This window comes from Canis lupus, chromosome 25 (genome assembly GCF_048164855.1).
Source record: "Canis lupus baileyi chromosome 25, mCanLup2.hap1, whole genome shotgun sequence".
Lineage (NCBI taxonomy): Eukaryota > Metazoa > Chordata > Mammalia > Carnivora > Canidae > Canis > Canis lupus.
Window position 1 is genome coordinate 18,130,253 of NC_132862.1, and position 18,635 is coordinate 18,148,887.

Consider the following 18,635-nt stretch of genomic DNA (forward strand, 5'->3'; position numbering starts at 1 on the left):
AAACAAATAATCCAATTAAAAAATGGGCAGAAGACACAAACAGACATTTCTCCAAAGAAGACATCCAGATGGCCAACAGGCACATGAAAAATGTTCATTATCACTTAGCATCAGGGAAATGCAAATCAAAACTACAATGAGATATCACCTCACACCTGTCAGAATGACTAAAATCAATACACAAGAAGCAACAGTTGTTGACAAGGATGTGGAGAAAATGGAACCCTCTTACCCTGTTGATGAGAAAGCAAACTGGTGCAGCTACTGTGGAAAACAGTATGGACTTTTCTCATAAAATTAAAAGTAGAACTACTCTATGGCCTTTATCCCACTACTGGGTATTTACCCCCAAAATACAAAAACACTAATTCAAAGGGATACATGTACCCTGGTGTTTATAACAACATTATGTATAATAGCCAAAATAGGGAAGCAGACAAGTGTTCAATTGATGAATCAGTAAAGAAGAGGTGTGTGTGTGTGTGTGTGTGTGTGTGTGTGTGTATAGGCATATTATTCAGCCGTAAAGAATGAAATCTTGCCATTTGCAATGACATGGATGTAGCTAGAAAGTATAATGCTAAGGGAAATAAAGTCAGAGAAAGGCAAATACCATGTGATTTCACTCATGTGCAATTTAAGAAAACAAATGAGCAAAGGAAAAAAAGAGGCAGGGACAAACCAAGAAACAGACTCTTAAATATAGACAGCAAACTGGTGGTTACCAGAGAGAAGTGTGTGGGGAATGGGTTAAGTAGAAAATGGGGATTAAGGAGTGCATTTGTGATGAGCACAGGGTGATGTGTGGAAATACTGAATCACTATATCGTACACCTGAAACTAATATTACACTGTATGTTAACTAACTGGAATTTAAGTAAAGACTTTAAAAAATTGTATCCAGGGGATCCCTGGGTGGCTCAGCGGTTTAGCGCCTGCCTTTGGCCTGGGGCGTGATCCTGTAGTTCCGGGATCGAGTCCCACGTCAGGCTCCCTGCATGGAGCCTGCTTCTTCCTCTGCCTGTGTCTCTGCCTCTCTCTCTCTCTCTCTGTCTCTCATGAAGAAATAAAAATATAAAAAAAATTGTATCCATGTGTTTACAGCTAACAGGCACTGAATACTTATAATAATGACAACTATTCACAAGAGTGGAAAGTGTCACTAAACCTTCTGTCATATGTATTTGAGCTGGGCACCTGTGTGTAGTTATGCACTTGTTTGTACAATTTTCCAAAAGCTGGTTTGGGCACCTCTGAATTTTAAAAAGATCTAGGCAAAGTGTAGCTTCTAAATTAATGACACATTTACAGAAGTTCAGGTTTAGCAGCAGATGGGTAAATCATGTTTGAGTGTCTATTCTCAGCTTACTTATGAGCTCCTTAAATTATGAAAAGTGTTTGCGACCTCAGGGTCTGGCATGAAGCAAATGACAGCTAAATCAAACGAGAAGGGTAGAGTGATTAGGCCACTGAATATTTTTTGAGTAGCTCGCTCATCCAGACAGTTCTTGCCTCATCATCCGGTATCTAGAGCAACCACGACAGATTTAGGTGGCTGGGCCTTTTTGCAGACCAGTGGGTTACCTTTTTAGACTACAAGACCACAGTGGTGAGATGCTAGCTTATTTGACACCCATTTCCTGTCCATAATTTAATTAACAGAGCAGAGCTGGACTGCTTGCTCACCCCCAGGGAGAGAACAGGTGGTGACCACTCCTGCTTCATTGAGTTAGCATTGATGGCAAAGGATAGCCTCATTGAGGCCAATGGTTTTATTTTGGTTAATATTTGTTTTCTTTATTTTCAAAGTCTGTGAAGGTAGATAAAGGATTTTTTTTTCTTTCTGCTTCTTGTAGCAGTGCATAGGTAAGCCCATAACTTAAAAAAAGTGCTGGTACTCTGTAGTTTTTTAATTTGTGAAGGAGAAACACGATTCATGTTTGCACTCAAACCCCTTTTTGCTTTTTCAGTGTAGCAAATCCACCTTAGAGCTAGAACCATGTAGTAGTTTTCAATGTTTAGCATTACCCAAAATTGGATCCACACTAAAAAATGTAGGGAATAGAAGAATTGGGGACATTAGTGGATAATAACAATAGGAATTACAGCATTGTAATTGTATAACTCTTTATGGTTTTAGAAGTGCTTACCTTTAGATTATGTCATTTAGTTGTTTCCCTGTGAAATAAACAGGGCAGTTATTTCCCCCATTTTGAGTTGAGGACACTGAGGTTATATGACCTCTGCTGGCTGGTTTCAAGGATACAGACTGAAATAGAACTTAGTGTGCAGAATGTTTATGAAGGAGAGTCCTTGGGATTAATACCTGTGGAAGAGAGGGAAAGGAAGCAAGCCTGGGCAGAGGGAAACACTGATATGTGATGCAGGCCCAATGATAGTCTTGGTACCCCATGTAGATCTTTCTAGCTAGAATGGCCCTTCAGAGTTGTCCTGAGTGGGATTGAGATGGCCAAGCCATCAATTGGATGTGGCCCACTCTGGGAAGGTATAAGACCTTGGGCAAGGCAGCACTCTGCCACTAAGGCCATCCCTGAGCGGTCTGACAGCTAAAGGCTCTCTGCCAATAGCACTCTCAGCACCAGGAGAGTTCTTCATTGGAGGGAGATGTGGGCAGTTCATTCCTCATGCTGCCTGAATCATTTCCCTTTCATTCTAGGACTGGCTCTTCCAGGATTCCAGTAGATGTCTTCCTGGGAGAAACTTGGAAGAGGAAGATTAGTGGGATGAAACTATAACTTCATTGCTGGTGTTAGGCTCAGGGCCACAATCATTACTCATGTCCTTCCCCAGTACTCATTCTAGGTTCCTTTTGCATTCAGCTTGCACCTCTGCCAGTCTTAGTGCGTACCTGGTGGAAAGACCCAAACCGTTATTACTCAGAAGTCAGCACCCTGATCACCACACTCTTCTAAGGTCTGGGTTGCTACACTTGTCTAATTATAATAAAAATTGGGCAAGGGAGTGCCAAAAGGCACCCATGTGGATTTCCTGGACATCAAAATTATTCCTTTCTATTTCTATCGTGTAATAGCAATCCTACATCTTCTTGGTGACCAGGGGAAATTACTCCTGCTTAGAATGGTTACTTTTTTTCATGCCTGCTGGTCCTTTGGTATGAAGAGCCTGAAGTGCCTGGAAGGAGTCATTGTTTATAATTCAATGAGATTCTTCAAGTATCCTTTGTCAGAAGTGATCTCTGTTTAGGAACCAGAACCTCTAAAATTATACAACCTATAGGTGTGGGAGAAAAGCATAAATAAATTTGTCAAGTAGGTCACTGAGAGTGATGGGAAGTAGGTTCACTCCAGCTTCCAGCCCTTGGTGCCTAGAGTCATATATTTTTCCTTTTGGAGACACGGCACCATATAAAGTTTTTTTATTCAACATGTATGTTGCATCCTGGAGGATGCTGTCCCATCCTTGTAAAGTACTGCATCCCAAAGTATTGTTTCATCTATGCCTTCATTCCAATACTATATCAGGCTGGCAGCTTCTGGTTACTGTGGCACGTGTTATGTCCAATGAATCTCATGGTCATGGTTCCATTTTCACATTTATATTATCAAGAGTGTCCCTTGGTCTGATACAATGAAATGTAGGATTACATGCCAGTAAGTTGGCTATTGTCAACTTGCCACTCAGTATTGGTTTCTGTTGCTAGCAGGTTGGATATTTGCCAGTGACAGAAGCTAAATTGGCCTTTATTGAGCTATTGGGCTCATGCTGTTGACCCAGACATGGTCTCCATTCCTGCTGTCTAGTTTCTCTCCTACTCCCATCATGTCAACACTAGGGTAGCTGAGAGGTTCATTGGTGTAAACTGGTTATTTATTTTTGTACTTGGTTGTTTAGTGCTCTCTGGGGAAGAGACATTAACAGGCAAATAAAGATCATACTTTATACCCCTTCCATATGTCCATCCACATGCCCCTATCCAAAACATCCTTATCGCTGATTTTCCACTATTTCTCCTTTGAGTTTCCTGACAACCCAAGCCAGTTTCCACTATCCATAATTCCACATATATTTTAATCTTGGGCTATTTCTATTCAGCACAAAGTAGAAGACCAGGTACACTACTCAAGTTCTGCCCATTGGGACAATTTTATCTTGCCTCTATTTTTCAAGTATACTATGGAATGAAGTTGAAGTAAACCTGTTGTCTATGGGGTCAAGGGAAATTTCAGAAGCTTCCATTTGGCATTCGTCATTATGATAATGTTTACTGCACTGGCCAAGGACTTAATGGGGATGTTGTGATACCTACTAAGTATGTTTCTTCTAATTGTATATTTAGGGATTTGGAAAATGATTACCAGGTAAATCTGTGGACCCTGTTGACATCCTGTGAGCAGATACTTGGCCAGAACTCCACATATTACTTGGTTCATATATACCTCCACTCTGAGACAGGCTATGGTGATGCTTCAGGATTCCAGGTATCAGTCAGTTAAGACCCTGGATCCCATGGTCCCGAAAAATGTTTGGATTTAGTCAGCTGGGTAGATGGTAGAGTAGGAGGACTAGGTAACACTCATGTCAGTGTAAATAACCCAGAAAATGACCCAAAGCCCGGCAGAACAAATTCTACCACTAACAGCAGGAAAGAACCCACATCAAAGAAGAGGAAAAAGGCAAAGAGGTGGCCCGGGAGTGAAACAACCATGGCTGTCCACAGTGGAGAGAGAGCCAATGGTGTGGAGAAGGGTGGAAAACAAACTTTCACACTGAGGAGCCCATGAATGGGGCAGATGAATCTCCATAATATTTCCCCTTGAAAGTAAGAGGGGCTAAATTTTGTGAGTTCTTAAAAACAGTGAGACTTAAAGCCTGGAATTTGAAAAATCAGCAAGCTTTGCCTTGAGGGAGCTCAGGGAGCCTTAAGAAGTGGAGTCCCTGCTCTTAAAGAAATATCATGACAAACAGCCCATGCAGATACAACATAGAACCCGTAGTTTGAGGGATGCCTGGATAACTCAGCAGTTGAGCCTGTGGCTCAGGGTGTGATCCTGGGCCCAGGGATTGAGTCCTGCATCGGGCTCCCTGTGAGAAGCCTGTTTCTCCCTCTGCCTATATCTCTGCCTCTCTCTGTGTGTCTCTCATGAATAAATAAATAAAATCTTAAAAAAAAGAACCAGTAGTTTGGAAAATGCTGTGGCAGATGGAAAGGGGGGTGATTTGCTAACTCAAAGCAATGGATTGGAGAGAGAGAGATTACAGGGAGACCCCTACAGGAACAAAGGAACTGACAGATGTTATTTTCCTCCTTGCCCCCCAACATGAACAATGAGCACTTGTGGGAACTAATGTGGCATCCATATTCCTTACCTAACTTGCTTGCTCCAAGAACCCCACCACCACTACCACCATGCTTGTGTGAATCTGCCCTTCCCAGTCAAGCTAGCCTGAGTCCTGGCACTATGGACAAAAGAGAGTAATGAAGATTATGCACATTGAGAATAGTCTCAGGGAATTCAATGACTTCATCAAGCATAATATCATCTGCATTATAGGGATCTCAGAAGAATTATTCACCATGACCAAATGGGATTTATTCCTAGGCTACAGTGGTGGTTCAATATTTGCAAATTGATGTGATGCACCACATTAATAAAGAAGGATAAGAACCATATGATCCTCTTAATAGATATAGAAAAGGCATTTTACAAGCATCTGTTTTTTTTTAAGAATTTATTTATTCGTGAGAGACACACAGAGAGAGAGGCAGAGACATAGGTAGAGAGAGAAGCAGGCTCCATGCAGGGAGCCTGATGGGGGACTCTATCCCGGGACTTCAGGATCACATCCTGGGCTGAAGGCAGATGCTCCATCACTGAGTCACCCAGAAGTCCCAACAAACATCTATTCTTGATAAAAACTCTCAATAAAGTAGGGATAGATGGAACATACCTCAACATCATAAAAGCTATATATGAAAGACTGACAGCTGATATCATCCTTAATGGGGAAAAAAACTGAGAGCTTTTCCCCTATGGACAGGAATAAGACAGGGATATCCACTCTCAGCATTACAATTTGACGTAGTACTGGAAGTCATAGCCTTGGCAATCAGACTACAAAAAGAAATAAAACGCATCCAAATTGACAAGGAAGAAGTAAAACTTTCATTATTTTTAGATGACATGATAGTCTATGTAGAAAACCCAAAGACAACCAAAAAATTGCTAGAACTCATACACGAATTCAGCAAAGTTGCAGGATATAAAATCAATGTACAGAAATCTGTTGCATCTGTATATGCCAATAATGAAGCAGCAGAAAAAGAAATCAAGGAATTGATCCCATTTGTAATTGCACCAAAAAGCAGTACAATACCTAGGAATAAACCTAACCAAAGAGGTAAAAGATATGTATTCTGAAAACCATAGAACACTTATGAAAGAAATTGAAGAGGACACAAAGAAATGGAAAAACATTCTATGCTCAAGGATTGGAAGAACAAGCATTGTTAAAATGTCTATACTACCCAAAGCAATCTATACATTTAATGCAACCCCTATCAAAATACTACCAGAAATTTTCACAATCCTAAAATTTTTATAGAAACACAAAAGACCCTGAGTAGCCAAAGCAATCCCAAAAAAGTAAAGCAAAGCTGGAGGCATCACAATTTCAGACTTCAAGCTATATTACAAAGCTGTAGTCTCTTGGACAGTAAGGTTCTTGCACAAAAACAGACATATAGATCAATGGAACAGAACAGAAAACCCAGGAACAAACTCACAACTGTATGGTCAACTAATCTTTGACAAAATGGGAAAGAATATCAATGGAAAAATGACAGGCTCTTCATCAAATAGTGTTGGGAATTAGTAATATGCAAAAAATGAAACTGGAACACTTTCTTACACCATACATGAAAACAAATTCAAAATGGTATACCTGGGTGGCTCAGCGGTTGTGCATCTGCTTTTGGCTCAAGGCATGATCCCAGAGTCCCAGGATCAAGTCCCACATCTGGCTCCCTGCATGGAGCCTGCTTCTCCCTCTGCCTCTCTCTCTCTCTCTCTCTCTGTGTGTGTTTCTCATGAATAAATAAATAAAATATTTTTTAAAAAAGAGAATACATTCAAAATGGATGAAGGACCTAAATGTGAGACAGGAAACCGTCAAAATCATAGAGGACAACATGGGCAGTAAGCTCTTTGACATCAGCTGTAGCAACTTCTTACTAGATACATTGCTGGATGCAAGGAAAACAAAGGCAAAAATTAACTCTTGGGACTTCACCAAGATAAAAACTTTTGTACAGTGAAAGAAACAATTAACAAAACCAAAAGGCAGCTTATGAATGGGAGAAGAATTTGGAAATAACATAGCTGCTAAGGGTTAGTATCCAAAATCTCTAAAGAATTTATCAGACTTAACACCCCAAAACCAAATAATCCAGTTAAGAAATGGGCAGAAGACATGAACAGACATTTGTCCAAAGAAGACATATGGCCAACAGACATATGAAAAGATGCTCAACATCACACATCATCAGGGAAATGCTAATCAAAAATATAATGCAATACTACCTCACATCTGTCAGAATAGCTAAAATAAAAAATATAAGAAATTACCACAGTTGTTTGGGAATATAAATTGGGAATATAAATTTCCAGCCACTGGAAAACTGTGTGAAGTTTTCTCAAAAAATCAAAGATAGAACTGCCCTATAATTCGGTAATGGCATTAATTGTTGTTTACCCCCAAAATAAAAACACTAACTCAAAGGGAAACATAACACCATGTTTATAACAGCATTATTTACAATAGCCAAACTATGGAAGTAGCCCTACTGTTCACCGATAGATGAATGGATAAAGCATAGGTGGTATATATACCCAATGGAATATTATTCAACCATAAAAAGAATAAAATCTTGCCATTTGCGACTACGTGGACAGAGCTAGTGAGTAAAATGCTAAGCAAAATAAGTTAGTCAGGGAAAGACAGATATTATGTAATCTTACTCATGTGGAGTCTAAGAAATAGAACAAAGGGGCAAAAGAGAGAGTCAGGACAAACTAAAAAACAGACTCTTAAGTACAGTGAACAGACTGTTGATTACCAGAGGGGAGGTGGTTGGTGGGATGGGAGAAATAGGGGATGGGGATTAAAGAGTATGCCTATCATGGTGAAAAAAATGATTAAAAAGTTATGTGCACCCTGATGTTTATTAAGCATTATTTGTAATTATAACCTAAGTGTCTATTGACAGATGAATGGATAAAGATTTTGTGGTATATATACACGATATAATATTATTCAGCCATAAAAGAATGAAATCTTGATATTTGCAACAACATAGATGGACCTAGAGAGTCTTCTGCTAGTTGAAATAAGACAGAAAATGACAAATACCACATGATTTCACTTATATGTAGAATCTACAAAACTCAACAAACAAAACAGAACAGAAAGCAATTCATAAATACAGAGGACGAACTGTAGTTGCCATAGGGCAGGGGGCATGGTGAGATAGGTGAAGGGAATTAAGAGGTACAAACTTACAGTTATAAAATCAATGAGTCACAAGGATGAAAAGTACAGCATAGGGAATATATGTCAACAATATCGTCAATAATATTGTAATAACATTGTATGATCACAGGTGGTGACTACACTTACTGTGGTGAGCATTTCATAATGTATGCAGATACCAAATCACTATGTTGTACACCTAGACCTAATAAAATACTGTATGTCAACTATACTTCTATTAAAGATAATTAATTGATTAATTTTTAAAAAGTGTTTGGACTTTTTCCCAGTGCACAGTTACCTGAGTAAATAGCCATAGGTTCCTTTGGGGGAAGGACCTGAACAATCATTTCTGTGTTTACTTGCATGCAATGTTGGAGGGTGTTGGAGAGTTCCTTCCTGGAGACTTTCCCTCTTCCTTGGTCAGTGGGTTCCATGAATGAGAACTTGTTCATGCCTGAAAACTTTGTAAGAGATTCTGACTTTTTATTGGAGATATTGCTGATAATCTATGTTCGATTTATTTTGATGGTTCAAACTGAGTAGTATCTTTGTTGCTTGCTTATCTGTTTGGCCCCTTGGACCCTGCATTCTATTAAAAAATCTTCGTAACTCTCTGTGGCTCAGGTCACTCATTATGACAATTTCTCTCGCCTGGATTTTGACCGTTCTGTACTGCTGTACTCTATTTCTTGGAGATCTGATCTTCCACATTGTAATTAGTGAGTCTCCTGGGGAATGGCCTCTCCTACTGTCAGTCCTGGTCTGTAGAGGAGGGATGTTAATTTTCTCTTACCATTTTGTTCCTTGTGGCCTTAGCAAATGGAATATCATCCAGGCCTTCCAGGGAAATATAATCATTTGGTGGGTTTTCAGGCTTTTCCATAGAATATCCACCTCAATGTGTCCCTTCTTTCAGCCTTTTAAGCCTTTTTCCAGTTTTGGCATTTCTAATTTATCATAGGTCATGGCTTTCAACATGTTTTTTGGAGCCTTGCTAGTAATAAGTTCACACCAACTCCTGGGGTTTATGTTTAGGGGTTAGATATTGTTTCCCAGAAGAATGTGTCCAAAATGAAAACTTCTCTTTTATCTAACTTTATGCCTTGGCCCTCTTGACCAAGCACCCTTGGCGTACAACTCCACATGTATTCCTGCATCCAGGCTGGCTATATCTTGAAGCTGCTTTGGGGTAGAGTGTCTCTCTTGAAGGGGATATGTGGTATCTCCTGAAGGGAAGAGGCCCCTGCATCATCTTTAAGCCAGGTTGAGAGGAGTGTTTGTTTGATAGGCAGAAGTAGGCCACTTCTTTTTTTTTTTTTAATTTTTAAAAAATTTATATATTCGAGAGAGAGAGAGAGAGAGAGAGAGAGAGAGAGAGGCAGAGACAGGCAGAGGGAGAAGCAGGCTCCATGCAGGGAGCCCAACGTGGGACTCGATCCCGGGTCTCCAGATCACGCCCTGGGCCGAAAGCGGCGCTAAACTGCTGAGCCACCCGGCTGCCCAAGTAGGCCACTTCTGTAGCCTTCAAAGGCTTCTGGGGATTCTGATCTAAGATTTTAAGATTTTTTTTTTGTGGGCACTAATCTAGATATTTCATCTATTCAGAGTCCCATTCTTTCCCAACTAGGGACTTGATCTTGGCATAGCAGATGTGGCTTAGATGGGAGTTTAGCATTCTTTGGAGCTCAGATTCTAAGACAGCGAAGTCCTGAATCTTGTTCTTTAACTTTCTCTGCCCTCTCTGCAGAGGAGAAGCCGCTTCATAGGTTACCAAAGAGGCTATCACACATAGCTTTTAACTGGCAAGTGATCTTAACTACTCATTATCTACCTCCCTGCCCCTGCAACCTCATCTGTAATATCTCGAAAAGCAATAACCAGCTAGTGCCATTATCCTATAGCTGCTCCTTCCCCTATATATTTCAGATACTAGCTAATGCATTCCCTTCTATTAGCATACCATCCCAATTGACCAGTGCTGAAAGCTTTAAAAATGGAATTGCTATCCTATTCCAGGGATTATGTGTGCTTCACTTACCATGAGAAAGTGGGTCCTTATTGCTATCTGGCAGATAGTGATCCATGATCCAGCTCCAAACCCCATCTTAGCACCTTTTCTTTATGGACCATTCATGGAACCAAGTGTTTAGATTGAGTCCTAAAAAGAAAATTCTGAAATGGAGTTCTACCTGCAAGATGTTTATGGAAAAGTGCTCTTGAGATCAACACCTCTATACTCCTTCATTGATCAGCCATGGGTATTGGCCTTCTGGGAAGGGCTGTGACCTTAGGTAAGACAGCTCTTCCACTGAAGCTGTCTCTAAAGAGGTTGTCAGCACTGCCAGCATCTGGGAAAACAAGGCTTCTTTTGAAAGGCAGTTAGAGTGTGCACCAGAGTGACCACCATGGTGGCTTGTCACTGGTGCCTGTACTGAATAGCTCTGCTTTCCTCTTTCTGAGATTTTTGAGGGCACAACTGCCCTTGCTATACAGCTAGCTCTGAAGTATGGTAAATTAACTTAGGCTGTGCCGATAAGTATCACTAACAGGTGACTGGCATAAGACACAAGTAGAGAGAAAGAGAGAGATTGAGTGTGGGAAAGAGAAAAACAGAGTTACCCCCTATTGATTGGAGCAGCAATTTGGGACCACATGGGATGGGTGAGGATGCCCATCCAGGATTACCCAGACTGGCTAGTGCTGGCTTCTAATAAGTAGATGCTGCCCTGAGATCTGTCTCTATGATAACTTGACATGAAAATAATATAATCAAGACTTTCAAAGATCCATCTCATAGCCTACTTGATTTGCTTCACTGCAAATTACTTTCAGGCAGTTGATCACACAGAGAAAGCTACTGTGTTTGTCACATGTTATAATCCCATTGATGTAGTTTATAGATTAAGATCACCAGTGAAAAATTGCTACACACACATCCTTTGCTTCTAGTTCTTTATGCCACATGCCCATATCCCTGCCCTTCTCCAGTGTCTGACATATACTGTCTTTAGGGCTTTCTTTGAGCTGCCTATGCCTTCCCAGTGTGGAGCCTTCAGGGCAGGTACTTCACTTGTGACTAATGCATCCAGATGGGTGATGTCCAACAAGAGATGCTGCTCACCTTGGAGCCTGTTACTTCCTCCAGGGATACTGCTGGAGAAAACTGCCCAAAGCAGTTTTGGGAGTTGCCTATTGCAATTCTGCAGAGAGTCTCTTTGAAATACTTAGGCACATTGTTACTTTATTGTTGTACATCATATTCAAACTAAAGCATAACTTTATTTAGTAGTCCCTTTAACTAAAGGAAAAAAGTGTAAAGCATTTTAACATCTGGAATATTGATAAGAATGTCCTGACTAAGCATATTAGAAGTTGAAGCACATACTGAGAATTTCTTTCCCTATTAAATCCATAAATAGCAACCATTTGACATGCAGACTCTAAGTCAGTAATTATAAGGCAAAATCACTTTTGATCTTTTTCTTTACATGGCTGATTTATTCCCCTACCTTGTCAGATGAAGAATTCTACCTTAAAATATTCTTCTTCTTCTTCTTTTTTTTTTTTTTCAACATTTCCCTCTTCTTTATTCTCCTTGACAGGAAGATGACAGTAGCTCTATTGAATGGCAACAAGCTGAGATATGTTATTAAATTTTAATCACTTTCCTGCCTGTGAAGTTGATAATTGGAGATCATTTAATAGAGCCTGCTGCTCTGTTGGCTCTCTGTAAATCCCAGCCATTTGTAAAAGGCAAAGCGCCCAGTTATCACTATAACTCAAGCTCATCTGGAGCATAGATTTTATGCCAAATGCCCCAGTACCCAAATGCCATGAGCCTGAGGACCTCCCTTGGGCTCATATTAATTTTTCTTTCTTTTCTTTCCCTTTAACCAATGGAACAGTTGTAATGGTAATGTCATGTAGAAACTGGCAGGCCAGCCTTACTTATCAGAGACCAAGCGACTCCTCTCCCTTGCTTTCTTTCCTCTTTCTTCTCAAATGGACACAAAAGCTGCCTCTAACTTCCTTTTGCTTTGCTGCCTACTGCACGTGGATGTGACAACTAACTGCAAACACTCTCTCATCTGGTCCAGAGCTCCTTTCATTTTATCTGTGAATTGGTGTCTCCTGTGGTCTTATGACTCTCTAGCCAACTGTCATCTACACTTCTTAACTCCTTTTCATCTCATTGCAGTAGAACCAGGCTTCTTTTTGTCAAAGAGGATAATTCTTCCTTCTGTTCCATGAACCATCCTTGACCTTTATCATGAGAAATTTCCAAGTGTGTAGAAGGAATTAGATTGCTAAAATGTGCCTTAGAAACCTCATTGCTCAGAGTTTCTGATTCTGTACTTTAAAGGAAACGTTCAGTCCTCACATTCAGCATTTCTCTATTAGTGGGGGCACTCATTCACTCATTCTTCCCTTAGCTGTCCATTCCACATATGTTTATTTTGTTCTTGGCACTCTGCTAGCGTTAACGGAATAGCTGAGAATAAAACAGTCATGGTTCTTATCTCTTAGCTCTTATGAAGAGCTTATAATCTGGTGAGGAGACAGACATCACATAAGTAATCACATGAAAATTTATTACAAGTGTGATCATTGCTGTAAAGGACGTGTATAGGATGAGAGCATAGGGAGAACTTGCCGTACACCAGACACTGTGACATGCCATTATAGGCAGAGTCACTTCATGCTCACAGCCAGCCTGTTATCCTTGTTTTACAGAGGAGGAAACAGAGGCTTGGAAGTACCATCCTGACTTACTACATACAGTCTGAAGGTAGTCATTCACATTCACAGTATATGAGAATTCCCTCTGTGCTATATACTCACCAGTAATTTGTAATATCATATTTTTAATTTTTGGCAATTTTAATAGGTATGACATTATATCTTGGTATATAGTTCCAGAGAGAAAGTGTAATTGTGGTAAACTGTGGATCAGTGACAAACTTTATTTACATGGCCAAAATAATGAAATATGAAAACTTATTTAATTGATATCATGAGAATGTAGTCTTTGAAAGATGTGGGGAAGAGACATGTGTGTTCATATGTGTGTATATGTTCATATATGTGTTCATATGTGTGTATATGAGCACATGTGTGGGGGTTGCTGCTGCTGCTGCTGACATATGTAAGGCAGCCAATTCTTAGTTTCCCATAGAAAGAAGTCAATGTGATACTGCTGAAAATTAGAATTATCAGGTACTAGTCGTAAACTTGTGTTATTTTGAAATATGGAAGAAAATACTAGAAAAAAATGAAAAGATGTGAGAATGTTTGGTTCTAGGGAGCAGGACTTGAAAAAGAGATGAGTGGATCAGGAGACTGCTGTTTGTAGTTACAAGTCTTGTCATTCTGTTTCCTCTCAATTCCATGAACACTCAGGGGCACTGAGGCCCCCCCGTCAGTGCAGCCCATAGCAGGCTGGGCGCCCCCAGCCCCACTCACTGCCAGTGCACCCTCACTGGGAGAATGGGAGTCAGCAGCAGTTTCCTCACTGAGGAGCTTGGGGTGGCTTCCATTCGCCATCATCACCAGAACCCAAAAGCAGTGGATTCCCCATGACTCCTCAAGCTAGGCGGTCCACGATAGGGTACAGTGCTGGGCTTCTCATCTCTGTGGGTTTTATCTTTTTAAGATTTTATTTATTTATTTTGAGAGAGAGAGAAAGAGAGGAGGGGCAGAGGGAGAGAATCCCAAGCACACCCTCAGTGTGGAGCCTAGTGTGGAGCTTGATATGAGAATCATGATCTAAGCCAAAATGAAGAGTCTGATGCTCAACTGATTGAGTCACCCAGGCGCCCCTCTGTGTCAGTTTAAATGTTCAGCATCACCTAGTGTAGAATAAAGTTGGTGGAGAATAAGGCTATTAGTCAGTTATTTGTGACTTCCTCTTTTCTCTCTTCCTCCCACCCTCCCTTCTTCTTTTCTCCTTTCTCTGTATTAGTTTAGAGGCAGGCATAGTGGAAGGACAGAAAGAGGAGGAAGTAGAAACCCCGCTGATTGCCATCATTTGGAAGCAGGAGATGATCTGAAAAGGAGACATTTTGCTGCTTCCCTTGTGGAAGTGCCCCCGGCATCAGACAGCTGGCACCCTCAGTTTTGTGGGGGTAGGGGAGGAGAGCACTCTACCTTCCTCTTGCTGTCTCTCTTTGCTCTGTGTGTGTTAGGAATTTATTTCAGCACAAGCATGGGAGGAAGGCCAGAAGACTCTTGGAAGCCCAAGGGATATGCTTTTCGATTGTCAGGAAAATGTCTTTAGAGTATGGGATTTTCCAAAACCTTTATGGTTTAATTGTTGTCTTCTTTGACCTGACTCTGAAGATTGATGTAGATTTACAAGCACAGGTGTTCACTAAATGAGCCTGCTTCTAATGTAGAAGAACTTTAATAAATATGAAAGTTCTATTTATAGCATCGGTATTTTACCACTTTAAGTTATGGCTTCTGTGTAGTCCTAGAAAACTCCCTTTTTTCAGGGTCTCTGTTCCTAGTTATTCCCTCCTTTTCCTTCTTTCCATTCATTCAACAAATATCTAATGAGCATCTATCTACTGTGTGCCGGGCATGTTCTAAGCACTAGGGAAGTCCTGGGCAATAAGGAAGACAAGGTCTTTGCCCTTGTGTATCTTCCCTTTCAGTAGAGGAAGACAAACACTAAATAATGAGCAATGAACAAATATTAGTGAATGCTGTGAGAGCAGGGTGTCAGTTTTTGCTCAGAGTTGTATCCTTAGTTCCTGGCACAGGACTTGGCAAGTGGTAGCTGCTCAAATATTTGTGAAATGAGTAAACAAACGAACAGGTGGTAAGGCAGTGTTGGACTTGACAATGAACATTTGGCAATGAAGACATAGAGAGAAAGGATGTTAGCTGGAACAATGACTAGTTTTATATTGATTTTCAATGTCATGGACAAGGGATTCCTGGGGACAGTTATAGTCTCAGGGAAGAAAACCCCTAAGGAAGATTGATGAAGATGGTGGAGCTAGAGGATAACTGATAGAAGTAGGTCCTAGGGAAGGTGGTGGGGAGGATGAGTAGGGTGTTGGGGAGCAGAAGGAGAAAGGGGGGAGAAGGGGCAGGACAAGCATGTGGTACAGTGTCCTAAGTACCAGGGAGTATGCTAGGTGTTTAGGAGTATGTTTACATGTAGCCATCACAATAGCCATTTGGGATAGATATTATGGTTCTCAGTTTACAAGTGACATGACTGAGGGCTATGAGGTGAAATCACTACCTGAGGTTCCCAAGTGAGTAACAAGTAGCATGGATGGGTTTGTGTGGGAAGGTAAGGACACCTACCTTACCATTAGGTTATGCTGTAGGCAGATTGGAGTTCCAAGCCCTGATGAGGAGTTAACATAGATGAGGGATCGGGTGGTGAGGTTTTGAGATTGTTTTCATGTTTAGCCCCAAACATCAGCAATTTTAGAGAGTGAGATAACTGGACTGTAATACATAGCTCTTTTAAAACCAGGACAGAGATTTCTAGGTTGTCATGTTTGTGAGCAAGGAGGGCAACTTCTTTCTTCTGAAAAGAAGCCTGTTATGGTTCTGTGTATATTGTCAAAGTATTAGTAATTTGAGGAATTATTTTTGTTCTTTTTTGGATTAGTTGAGCTTAAAAACAAGTCTGAAGAGGTGATATGTGTAGGACTTAAGAGCTCTGATCCAGTAGGCAGAGCACCTTGGTTTAAATCATGATTCCAGTGCTTCCTAGGCAATTTGTTTAATCTCTCTGAGCCTTAGTTTCTTCATGTGTAAAATGACAGGTTGTGAGGTTAAGTAACAGTGCAAATCTGTACTCCTAATACAGGGAAAACTATTTGACAATGGGAATTTTTTTTAAATCATTCTTATTCTTTTCTTTTCTTTTAAGTATGTCTTACTCACCATACGTTGCTATAACAATAATACCATAGACAGGGTGCTTATAAATGATAGAAATTTATTTCTGGAGGCCAGAAAGTCCAAGATCATTGTGCTGGCCAATTCACTTACCTGGTGAGGGCAAGCTTTTCTGGGGTGTCCTTTTATAAGGCACTAATCCTACTAAGGGCCCCCTGCTCATGATCTCATCTAAATCTAATTACCTCCCAAAGTTCCTACCACCAATTCCATCACACTGGGGGTTACCGTAACACTGGGGGTTGGGGCTTTAACCCATGAATTTTAGGAACAGAGTTCAGTCATAGAAAAGCGTAAATACATTGTGAAAACTTGTGAATCTGAAATTCTGAAACACACAGTTTGAGAATGAAATAATGAAGTTGTGTGAGTTTTTGTTGCTGTTGTTTAGTTCGTTTGTGAGAGCTATTTCTGAGCAAAGCCCTAGAGTGAAATTATATTGAGCTCATTACTCTGAGACTGACACAAATACTTTATCTGGCAAATAAAATATGGGTTACAGATGTCAGGAAGCATGGGGAAAATCCTTTCCTTCTCATTTCGTTTATTTAGTTGCCTGATTTTATCTTTTCTGTAGCAATTGACATAAAAGTAGAATTTATTGTATTGGAAATCCTGGACTATGGATTATACCCAGCTCTAGATCAGAAGAAGTTCATTTGCTATTATCTTTTTCTTGAATTGCTACTTGTGAAATGAGAAATGCTTTGTATTTAAGTACTTTCCCTCCACCCTATCAATATATCAAATTAATGCACACAACCTTTCCCTTGAAAATTAGAAAGCTCAGGGATTTGTATATGAAGTCTTGTCTTTTCCTTATTCCTGATACATGTAAGAGTGTGTGTTTCATATTTTGATGACAGTCACCACAATATGCACTGAGATGATTCCTGGCTTAGTGAATTCATGGGTAATTTATTTTTCTTCTTTATAGTAGCCTGTGCTGTAGGGTCTCTCATTCCCTCATTAATTTAACAATATTTATTGATTATCTGTTATCTATCAGACATTATTTTAGCTTTTAGGGGGGAAGCCGCCATCAATGAAACAAAATCCTACCCTCTGAAATTTATCTAGTTGATGATCATGATGTTTTGCTTAAAGTGGGCTCATTTTTTATCTTTTGTGGAAATCTACCATTGGAAATGAATCTTAAAGTTCTTTATTTTAACTACCTTGCACAAAAACCCGTAAATCAAGTTACTATGGCAGTGTTGGATTAAGAGAACATTTTCACATTTGTCACTAAGGTGAAATCGTAAGGTATATAAAAAAATTAGGAGACATAAGGCACATATAAATATCTCTACTGGCGTTGTTGGAATGAGTAACCATATTGGTCCATTCAGGCTGCTGTAACAGAGTGCTGTAGACTGGGTACCTTGTAAACAATAGAAGTTTATTTCTCACAGTTCCGGAGCCTGGAAGTACAAGATCAGGGTGTGGACAGAGTTAATGTCTGGTGACAGGTGCTTTCTGGTTCATAGATAGCTGTCTTTTTGCTGTGTTCTCGCATGGTAGAAGGAAGAAACTCTTATCTCTTTAGTCCTAAGGGCACTAATACCATTTATAAAGGATCCACCCTCATGTCCTAGTTACTTCTCAAAGGCCCTATCTCCAAATACCATCCCATTGGGGATCTAAGTTTCAACATGTGATTGTTGGGGGGACACTAATATTCAGTCCATTGCAGTAATAAGCTCTTTTTTTTAAAAAAAGATTTTATTTATTTATTCATGAGAGACTAAGAAAGAGGGGCAGAGACACAGACAGAGAGAAAAGCAAGCTCCTTGAAGGGAACCTGATGCAGGACTCGATCCCGGATCTCAGGATTGCGCCCTGAGCCGAAGGCAGACGCCCAACCATTGAGCCACCCATGCATCCGCACTGCAGTAATAAACTCTTAAATATCATTTTAATGTTTTGTTTTCATAGACCTTGTGTTTTGTTCTTTTACCCAAGTTAGAAAACATTGTATAAATTATCCTCATATTATTTAATCTCCTTAGGTGGAATGTTAAGGTTTTATTTCATACATATAATGCTATGAGAGTCCAAATGCATTTCAAATCATTATTAACAGCATTATACTGATTTGAAGGAAACTTGGTAAGCTAGGGCAGTGAGATTTGTAAGTGATAGAAAAATAAATCTGTGACCACATCATGTATTTTTAATAAATAACATTTTTT